An 11561-nucleotide genomic window follows, 5' to 3' on the forward strand; every position below is an offset into this window, starting at 1 on the left:
TCTTGTTTTAAATCATACTTATGTAATATATTTTCAATTAATGAACTTAACGTTAAGATATTAAGGTATTGGTTTAAATTTGCAACACTTTATTTGCAATTATATTTGTATCACTCCACACAGATTTTATGACAAACTATACATTATACAGAAAATGTATGTTTTCGTATGTTCTCTCTGTATTTCTAGCAGTCATATAGAATAGAATAGCATATTTCTAAACATGAGTGTGGATTTTAATCAAGAAGAAAGTGTTAAACATTACCTGAAAAACCTGCAAGGAAAGGTGTTTCAGAGTCAAGGTTGTGTTTACATACAAAATTTGAATTCACTTAACATGCTTTGAATGACATATTTATCCAACTTCCACTATATAGCACTGAACTACAAGCAGCAAATTTTTTCCCTTTATTTTTCTATGTTACCATAGATGCAAAAGTAAATAATAAAAGGTTTTTATATATGTATTTCTAACCCCCCCCCACAAACACTAACTAGAATGTCATAAAACTAAAATAAAATTTCTTTGAAGAAACAGCTATTTGGCCATTAACCCCCACTAGTCAAAGTTCCATTGCATGCATTTGCAATTGAGGCTTATTTTTGGCCTATTATGAGGATGTCCTGTCTTGGATTCCCACAAAAAGATCTTCAAACAAGAGATTTAAGGGCAATTTGGGAAGAATCTGTAAAAAGCACATATAGGGAAAAGGACAAGGGAGATATGGAATAGAAGTCCATATAGTTTGCACTGATGAGCACAATGCCATTGTGATCACCTGGGTCTCAGACCTGGTATGGACTTCTAGGAAATGATTTAGATCAAATCTAAGGGTAGCTTACTTGAGGGGCAAGGAAACCACCGTGTTTATATACTAATTTCCATCCATCATTGTTCGAGCTGTTCTACAGAATCATTTTTTAGAGGTAATTTGTTATAGTATCAGTAGAAAATTAATACAGTGTCAAATGTATCTTTGATGATAGGATTGGTAGAAAATTTGTCCCCTCTACATTGTTGATAGGATGACAGGGTTCTGTTGTTTTTGTTTTTAGAATGCTATATTGCAGTCTTCATATTGATTAGTATATAAATTTCCTTGAGCTTACTAATTACACTTCTAGAGAAATAGGGTTAATTGTGTGTCACAGGCATTTACCCAGATGTTCACTGAAGCATTCATTCACCATTATTTATTGGACACTATGCTATACATCTTTGATTTACTCTCTAGATCTCCCTCCACTGTATCAAAGAACTCCCTTGTCATCTAGCTTCCCTTTGGAAATGGGCAACTTAACAGCCCTGCATGTTAATACAGAGAGAAAGGAGAGTGCAATCAATGATATGTCCTCCCAGCTCCCTCCTTGCAAAAATCTGTCATGGGCTGGCTATATCACAATCCCTAAGCCACAACTCCCATGAGCTGACATTCTCTACAGCACTCTTCTGCTCCCTCCCTTTGGCCCTTAGTGAATGACAATTCACTCAAATTACTAGATTCCAGTGTGCATTCTATTTTTTGCCACCTATGGCTTTGGCTAATACAACCATTTATGATATGGCAAGTATTGTAGTTGCCAGCATTATGTCACTCAGCTTAAATTCCAGTGAGGAAGACTAGCAATGCAACTATAAATAACTAAAATGTGTGGATTTGAAAGAGAAACAAGCAGAAAAGAAGTGAATTTTGGGGGCATTGAAATGAACCAAGAGGATATTCTGGAAAATATTTCTGTGAGTAACGTAAAGGAACTGAAGGTTCGTCTGTGATTTTCTGGACAGGGAATTAAGAAGGGAAGCATTTCACCTACAGTGAGATCATTAAGAGCAAAGACTCTGAGATAGAAACATGCCTAATATGTTTGAGCAATCAGAGTCCAGTGACATTGGAGCAGAGTGAGCAAGAAGGGAAGCACAGGTGGTCAGCTCCTATAGAATTTTGTAAACTATCCTAAGGGAAGTGGTGTTTAATCTGAGTGAAATAAATGCTTAATGCAGGTATTTTAGCAGGGGAGTGAAATGCTATGTGCTATGTTTTAATAGAATCACTCTTTCTGCCTTGTTGGAGTGAAATGGAGGAATTGCCAAAGTGGGAAGACTAGTTAGGAGGCAATGGAAATAATCCAGCAAAGATGTTGCAACCTGTGACCAGGGTAAAGTGTGGAGGTGATTTCCTTCTGGATACTTTTGTACGTTGAAAGAAAAATACAGTTTCCTAATGGATTAGATGAAGAATGTAAGAAAAAACAACAGTTAAGGATACTGTTAAGATTTTTGGGTCAGAGCAACAGTTTTAGTTGACTTTTACTGAGATCAGAAATACTGCTTTGGAGCTGGTTCATGGAGGTACGTTAAGAGGTCAATTTTGGATTTGTTAACCTTGATATATCTAATATATATGTAAGAAAAAACTTAACTAGGGGATTAGAAGTATAAATCTCATTTCAGAGGAACAGACTAGTCTGGGTTTATTAATTTGGGAGTTAGCACTATATTACAATCAAAGCTGTGAGACTAGGTAAGATCAACTATGGATTTTGTATAGATATAAAAGGGAAACTTGACAGGATGGGGCTCTGCAAATGCTGGCTCTATGGAAGAGGAAGAAAAAGACAGAAATAGCAGCAAGTGGGCAGAAGAATCAAGATTTGGTGTTGCGCCAATGAAATGAGCCTTTCAAAAATGTAATGAGCAACAGTGTCAAATGTCAGTAGCAAAATGACCCAAAATATCATATGTTGTTAGTAGTCCTGAATAAGACCACCTCCGGGAACTAACTATTCTAAGTATTAATACAGATGGTATTGGGGATCTTTTTAAGTGTCAAAGGGTGAAAATCTGTTTGGATGAATTTAAGAGAAAATGGAGAGTAGAGTATTTTCAGATAACTGAAAGGGCTGGTTCCTGGGGAGGGTAGTGATATTGTTTTGTGTGCCAATTTAAAATGGAAGTAATAAAAGTACATTTGTATGCTGAATAGAATGGTCCAGGATAGAGGGTAAATTAGTAATATAAGAAAGTAGGACTGGGGCACCTGGGTGGCTCAGTCGTTAAGCGTCTGCCTTCGGCTCAGGTCATGATCCCAGGGTCCCGGGGTCAAGCCCCGCATCGGGCTCCCTGCTCGGCGGGAAGCCTGCTTCTCCCTCTCCCACTGCCTCTGTTTGTGTTCCCTCTCTCACTGTCTCTCTCTCTGTCAAATAAAAAAATAAAATCTTAAAAAAAAAGGTAGGACTAAATGCATAAAAAAGTACTGGCCTTAGCTAGGTACAAGGATAGTTTAACCTCTGTAAGAGGAGAGAATACTATATGGGCACGAATCCAGGTTCAGCAGATTGAGAGCTTGCAGAATTTCTCATACAGTGACTTCTGTTTTCTCAGAGAAAAGGAATTTAAAAAAAGTCAGCAACAGAGTGTTAGAAAAGGAAATAAAATATTAGGAGTTTTGAAGAAAGAGGATAAAACTGAAGTCAAATAGATTGGCAGAGTGGATGAAAAAGAAATGTATGATTGAAGGCCAGTCAGTTCAGTAATCAAAAGTGAGATTAATCAGCAAATTTTTTTCTTCTTCTACCTTAGCCACCTTCAGCTGCACTGGTGTGGTCACTGAGAAGGTGAAGAGTTAGATTTACCCAGAGTTGGTATTTTGCAAAATGCTGCTGATGAAAGAAGTCAAATTTGGTAATTATTATAATAGATATTTATGTATTACTAACATATCTTTATAATATGCCAGGTACCATTCTAAGCTCTTTATGATTATTCACTCATTTAAATGTCTTAATAGCCCTAGGAGGTAGATGTTATACTTCGCCCATATGTACAGATGAGGAAATTGCAATACAGACAGGTTAGGCTATTTGGCTCATGTGTTGGAGGGTGTAAATGATAGCATTAAGTCTCAACCCATGGTGGTCTTTCTGGACAGCTCATACCCTTTAGGAATTTAAGCAGGTAAGGAAGGAGTAAAGGGCATGAGATGAGAGGTCAAAAACAAACCTTTCCCCAAGATGGTGGCCACCATGAGGAAGGCGGCTGCAGAAGATGTCAACGTTACTTTTGAAGATCAACAAAAGATAAACAAATTTGCACGGAATACAAGTAGAATCACAGAGCTGAAGGAGGAAATAGAAGTAAAAAAGAAACAACTCCAGAATTTAGAAGATGCTTGTGAGGACATCATGCTTGCAGATGATGATTGCTTAATGATACCTTATCAAATCGGTGATGTTTTCATTAGCCATTCTCAAGAAGAAACACAGGAAATGTTAGAAGAAGTAAAGAAAAATTTGCAAGAAGAAATCGATGCTTTAGAAGCCAGAGTGGAATCAATTCAGCGAGTGTTAGCGGATCTGAAAGTTCAGTTATATGCAAAATTCGGGAGCAACATAAACCTCGAAGCTGATGAGAGTTAAACATTTTATAATACTTTTTTAAATTTGTTTAATAAACGAATATTGTTTAAAATGATAATTTCCCTTCTTCAAATGATATGGAAAGCAAAAGTTTCTTTTTTTAAAATTTTCATTTAATGAAACTTGCCTATTTTCACGTCTTGCTTATTCATTTTATATTTTTAAAAGAAGACAGTATTCATCTATGTATTTTGCATAACGATTCTATCAAGTGTAGGGGCTTTATGTCATGTTATTAAAATCGGTTAAGCAACAACAAAAACAAAAGTAAACAAAACAAAAAACACAAATCTTTCATGGATTAAAGACTCAGGTATGATCTAGACTTCGTTGGAAATGAAATACCAGAGTGGGTAATACTAGAGAAGGTGAAAAAGAAAAAGGTTGGTAGATTATTGTTTAATGTTTAAATTTGGGATTATGGAGGGGTAGCAATGGTAATAATGACCCAGTCATAGGTATGACCATAGGACTGGCTAGGATACAGAAGAGGGAAGGGTCGTTTGAGAATCCCTAAAGCCAAGATATGAAGTAGACTCTAGGAACATTGAAATGTCTGGGAATTATGACAGGAGTTGCAGGGATTGAGTGTAGACAGAAATCTAAAGTTCTTAAGCAATGGTAGAGTATTATAGGAAAAGATGGCAAACAAGGAGGATTATCTGAAATAACAAGCAATTGTTAGTAATAGCAACAATTTAAGAGGTCAGCAAAAGGAACATCCAGGATATGACATTTCTCACAACACTTAGAAAAAATGAGGTAGAATTCGGTTCTTTTATAGGAAGATCTCCATAATATATTATATACATATATTGTTCAACCAAACTGTAGAGTGTAAATACAGTATGAATACCACCAAATATACAAAAATGATATGTTTCTCTTGAATACAAGGACACATTAAGTTTATTTTTATTATTACTTTATTTTTATTGATTTATTTGTAAGTATGCTCCATACCCGGCATGGAGCCTAACACAGGGCTTGAACTCACAACCCTGAGAGCAACACCTGAGCTGAGATCAAGAGTCTGACCTGTAATCAATTGAGCCACCCAGGCACCCCAGGACAATTAAGCTTAAAGAAAAAAGTCTGGAAAAACTTTCGAATCATAATAGTTACTGGGGAAAGAAGTCAAATAGGGGATTTAAAAAAATATATTGTTTCAAACTTCTATTTTTTATTATTTTTTTAAAGATTTTATTTATTATTTGAGAGAGAGAGAGAACGAGCGTGAGAGAGAGCACAAGCCCGGGGGAGAGGCAGAGGGAGAAGCCGACTCCTCGCTGAGCAGGACCCTGGGATCATCACCTGAGGGGAAGGCAGACACTTAACCAACTGAGCCCCCCAGGCACCCCTGTTTCAAACTTTTAAACAACAATGTGATTATCTGTGCAAGGAAACTGATTAAAGGGTGCAGGCTTATAATTTTAAAAAGAAGTTTATGCAATCAAAATATCCCTGCATTTCTTCTTCCACTTAAATTACTTAGCAAACTCCCTTTGATCAGTTTCTTATATATCCTTGGAGATATTTATTTACCCTGTGAATATGTTTAGAATGTTTTATTGATATAACGCACATGTTTAAAAAAGTGAACCTCAGCTTGATATAAATTTAGAAGTGGATATATTTGTGCAACCAAAGAAATTAAAAAAAATAAAAAATAAAAATTAGCCAGCAATCCAGAACGACCTTAGCTACTAACCCAAACACTCCATCACCTGATTAACCCCATCCTGACTTCTAACACAATAAATTTTTATTGCCAAATTTTAACTTTATACAGATGGAATCATTTTTTCTTATATTTGAGAAATTTATTCATGCTATTAGAACTGGCTATAATTTTTATTTCTTGTAGATTATATTGTAAAAGCATACCACTAGTATTTATTCAATTATTGATGGACATTTGGTCTATTTATAGTTATTACTTCTTATAAATCACTGCTGTGAATATTCTTGTAGACATCTCTGGCTACACATTTACCTATACAGTTTCAATACATTTACCTGATTTTACCAGTAAATGGGATTCTATTAGATATCTTCTCTTTGAATGTTCTTGTTATATTAATGTTCTATTGCATATGTTACATTTTTTTCTTTAGTCATTTTTATTTTGATATAGTTGGTAGTATTTTGGCCTTGAAAAATATTTTATGCATGTTGAATATAGGAATTTCTAATCACATTTATTCTTGTTCAACAAGACCATACCTTATAGAAAACTTATCCAATATTTTTTTAATTCCCCTCTAACTCCAATTATAAATTAGTCTAACACTGGTTTTGTAAAACTGTTTTAGAAACTTTATCTTTTCTCTGGAAAAGTTTAAATAGTATTAGACCAATTTGTTCTTTTTAGATTAGGTAATTAAACTATAAAATTTTCTGGGCATTATCTTTATCAGGTACTTAGATTTTGATAACTTTTACAATTATTTTATAATTATTGGCCTATTGAGAGTTCATGTTTGAGAATGACAGCCATTTAATGTTTCTAAAATTCATCAATTGTATAGAAGTTTCAAAATCTGATTAAAATATTTTTTAGCCATTTACAATTTTCTATTTGTTTTATTCCATATACAATTTCTAAATTTTGTATATTTTCCTCTCTGTTTTTCTTGCTTTGGGAAGCTCATTACTTATCTTTAATTATATTTTTCAAAAAGGCATTCTTTTATTTATTTGTTATTTCTCAATAAAATGATTCATTTCTATTTTTATATTTATTAGACTGTTCATTCTTCAAACATATAGACTTTAATGCTTAACAATATTTACATCCTGAAGTGATTTTTTTATTGTCATTATTTCACTTTTAATTGTGTCCTTGTGAACAGTTATTTAGGATACTCTTACATTCACAATGCAGACTACTAACCACTATAGGATCATGGCGAGCTACCAAGACTCTTAATCTCAGGAAACAAACTGAGGGTTGCTGGAGTAGTAGGGGGTGGGAAAAGAAGATAGTAGGAAGGGAAGAATGAAGGGGGGGAATCGGAGGGGGAGATGAACCATGAGAGACAATGGAGTCTGAGAAACAAACTGAGGGTTCTAGAGGGCAGGGGGGTGGGGGGATGGGTTAGCCTGGTGATGGGTATTAAGGAGGGCACGTACTGCAGGGAGCACTGGGTGTTATACCAAAACAATGAATCATGGAACACTACATCAAAAACTGTATGTAATGTATGGTGACTAACATAATAAAATAAAATTAATAAAAAAAAAACAAAAAAACAAAGGATACTCTTAAATTCCCTGCAGTGTGGAATTTCATTTGTTTTCTTACTTAAAAAAATTGTTTACATCATAATCAGAGAATATGGTACTTATTATTCCTATTTTTGACAATAAATTTTCTCTATGGTCTTAATATATGCTGACTTTTTATAAATGTTCCATAAGTTTTGTATAACAATATAAATATAAATGACTAGATATTGGTTAATGCAACAAATTTTGAGTGCTCACTATATCTTTAGCACCAGGAAATGATGGGAAAAAAAAAAACCAGACAAACATTCCTGCCCTCTTATAGTTTACATTCTAGCTGGTGAAGAAATAAAAAACCCTGCACATCTCAATTGAATACATTTTACCATCTCTTTTAATGCTATGGGGGAAGAAAATGAAAAGATAGTTTTGAAGGGCAGGCACTGAGGGTTTACAGTTTTATGTGTGATGGCTTTGAAAACCTTCACTGATAAAGCGGTATTGAGCAGTGATGTGAAGGAGTAGAAAAGAGATCTCTGTGCATATCTGGAAGCAAGAGAATGTCATTGTGCAAACAGCCAGTAAAAAGGCTCTCACATCAGAGTGTATTTAGCAGAGCTTCCAAACAAAGACTGATGTGGCTGAGGAAGAGTAAAGGAAGGGGTACAATGGTAGGAAATGAAGTGAGACATATATTAGGGCTGGAGGAGGGGAAGATGGTGGAGTAGAAAGATCCTGAGCTCACCTCATCCCATGTACACACCAGAGCTACAACTACATAACACCGAGTGCTCCCTGCAGAATGTGCCCTCTTTAATACCCATCACCAGGCTGCCCCATCCCCCCACCCCCTCCCTCTAGAACCTCAGGATATTCTTTTTAAAGCTACACTGAGGAGGGAAAGGGGCGGAGACATCGGTGCTGCAACACACAAGTGGGAGGGATATCGAAGGCACAGAAAACCTCCCTGAGGAGTGAGGAGCTCCAGCCCCACATCAGAGAGCCCCACCCTGGGGTCATGCATGGGAAAATGAGCCCTCATAACATCTGTCTTTGAAAATCAGTGGAACATATCTATAAGATACCCAGAGGACTATAAGAAACTGAGACTCCACTCTCCAAGGACCTGCACACAATCTAACTTGCTCTTAAACCCAGCACAGAGACAGCAGTTTGAAAAGCACTGGATCATATATGAAGCCTTTTGATTAATTTTAGGGCATATGGTGCAAAAACAGGATCTGTAGGTACTTTTCCAGTAACAAAAAATTTGATGAGAGCCATTTCTCTTGCCTTCGTTCAGTCTACCTGGCCTAATACTGGTGGTCTATTTCTGAAACTCTCCGTCTACCTTGCTAGCACCCCTCACGGCTCCCCAGTATTTTCATACAGACCTGCCCACCAAAGCTGCACACCTGGCACCCCTCCAAAGTGACTCCCACCCTGTGACACTCAGTGGGCAGCCTTGATTAGGAGCAGCACCTCGGCAAAGCAACTACTTGTCCAGGAAGATGGAAAGACCAGCTCTTCCAATCAGCAAGACAGCAACAGTCATGGCTAGACATTGCCACTAGTCACACCAGGGGCTAACTCCACCTATCAGTATACCCACAGCAGTTAAACCTGAGCCCCTCAACCAGCTGACCTGGAGAAAGCCCAATCCACAGTGTGCCTGAGGCAGTCATGGCCCAGAAAAACAGGAGGGAACATGCAGCCCACATATGGGACACCTCTGGAGTACCTGGTTCTGATGAAAATGAGTGATTGTAATACTGCGCCCCACAGGGTGCCCTTAACATAGGACCACTACCTTCAAGACTAGGAAAAGTAGATGACTTACCTAATATATTGAGAAAAAGCAATCGGACAAAATGACCAAAGGATTATGTTCTGACCAAAAGGTAAAGACAAAACTTCAGAAAAAGAACCAAGTGAAAGATAAGCAATCTACCTGAAAAAGAGTTTAAAGTATATCATAAATATCCTCACCAATGCTGGGGAAGAGTGTGGATGAATTCAGTGAGAACTTCAACAAAGAGATAGAAAATAAAAAGAATCAGACCAAAAAAAAAAAAGAGAGAAAAATACACTAGAGGAAATCAACAGGTAGAAACAGGAGGTAGAATAATAGGTCAGTGATCTGGAAGACAGAAATCATCCATACTGAACAAGAAAGAGAAAAGAATTTTAAAAATGAGAATAGGATAAGGGACACCTGGGACAACATGAAGCATGCAACTATTCATATAATAGGGGTCCAAGAAGGAGAAGAGAACAGAAAATATATTGGAAGAATTAATACCTGAAAACTTCCCTAGCCTGAGAAAGAAAACAGACATTCAGGTGGAGGAAGCACAGAGTTCCAAACAAGATAAACCCAAAGAGACGCAAAAACCAGACACAAAAGTCAGGAACATCTCCAATTAATTCTATGAAGCTAGCATTACCCTAATGCCAAAACCAGATGAACACACTCCAAAAAAAAAAAAAAAAAAAAGTATTATAGGCCTATATCCCTGATGAACATAAAGTAAAAATTCACAACATATTAGAAAACTGAATCCAATAATATATTTAATGGCTTATTCCCCACAACCAAGTGCAATTTCTTCCAGGGATGTGAATATGATTCAATATCTGCAAATCACCAATGTGATAAACCACATTAACAACACAAAGGTTAAAAATCATATGATATTTCTCAATAGGTGCATGGAAGGCATTTGACCAAATTCAATATCCATTCATGATAAAAATCCTCAAGTAAGTAGGTATGGACAAAATATAGCTCAGCATAATAAAGGCCATATGTGATAGACACACAGGTAACATGATAGTGAATGATGTAAACCTGAAAACTTTTCTCCTGTAAGATTGGGAACAAGAGAAGAATATCATTTCTTTTTTTTATGATTTATTTATTTATTTGAGAGAGAGAGTAAGCAAGCAGGTGGGGAGGAGGGCACAGGGAGAGGGAGAATTTCTCATGCAGACTCCACACTGAGCATGGAGCCCAATGTGGGCTCCATCTCACGACCTTAGCTGAAACTAAGAGTTGGAAGTTTAACCAACTGTGCCACCCAGGCAGCCCAGAATGCCAGTCTAAACACTTTTATTCAACATGGTATTGGAAGATCTAGCCACAGTAATTAGACAAGAAACAGAAATAAAAGGCATTTAAATTGGTAAGGAAGAAATAAAACTATCCTTATTTGCAGACAACATGACATTACATACAAAGAACTATAAAGACTCTACCAAAAAATAAAAACAATTAAAACTGATAAATGAATTAAGGGTGCAGAATACAAAATTTATATATAAAAATCTGTGGTACTTCTATATACTAATAATGAGCCAGCAGAGAGAGAGATTAAGAAAATAATCCCATTTATAATTACATCAATAAGAGTAAAATACCTAGGAATACATTTAACCAAAGAGATGCAAAACCTATACTCTAAAAATTTTAAGGCACTGATGAAAGAAACTAAACACAACACAAACAAATGGAAAAATATTCCATGCACAGATTGGGAGAATTAATGTTATTAATATGTCCATACTCCTTGAAGCAATCTACACATTCAACATAATCCATATCAAAATACCAATAGTATTTTTTACAGAGCTAGAATAAATAATTCTAGAATTTGTGTGGAATCACAGACCCCAAGTAGAGAAACCAATCTGGATGACAAACAAAGCTAAAGGTATCACACATCCAGATCTCAAACTATACTACAGAGATATAGTAATCAAAACAGTATGGTACTGGCACAAAAAACCACAAACATCGATGTGATAGAGTACAGAAACAAAGTCCTGCTTATATGGTCAATTAATCTACACCAACATAGGAAAGAATATGTATTGGAAAAGAGAATCTCTTCAGTAATGGTATGGAAAAACTG

The 11561-nt window shown here is 36.1% G+C and overlaps 1 pseudogene; it reads left to right on the forward strand.

Moving 5' to 3' along the window:
• The first annotated feature begins 4011 nt into the window (after positions 1-4011).
• Positions 4012-4447, forward strand: LOC112834748 (prefoldin subunit 4 pseudogene; annotated as a pseudogene).
• The last annotated feature ends 7114 nt before the right edge of the window (positions 4448-11561 follow it).

This window comes from Callorhinus ursinus, unplaced genomic scaffold (genome assembly GCF_003265705.2).
Source record: "Callorhinus ursinus isolate GAN/ISIS: 27379988/994484 unplaced genomic scaffold, GSC_fseal_2.0 scaffold17, whole genome shotgun sequence".
In the NCBI taxonomy this organism is placed as follows: Eukaryota; Metazoa; Chordata; class Mammalia; order Carnivora; family Otariidae; genus Callorhinus; species Callorhinus ursinus.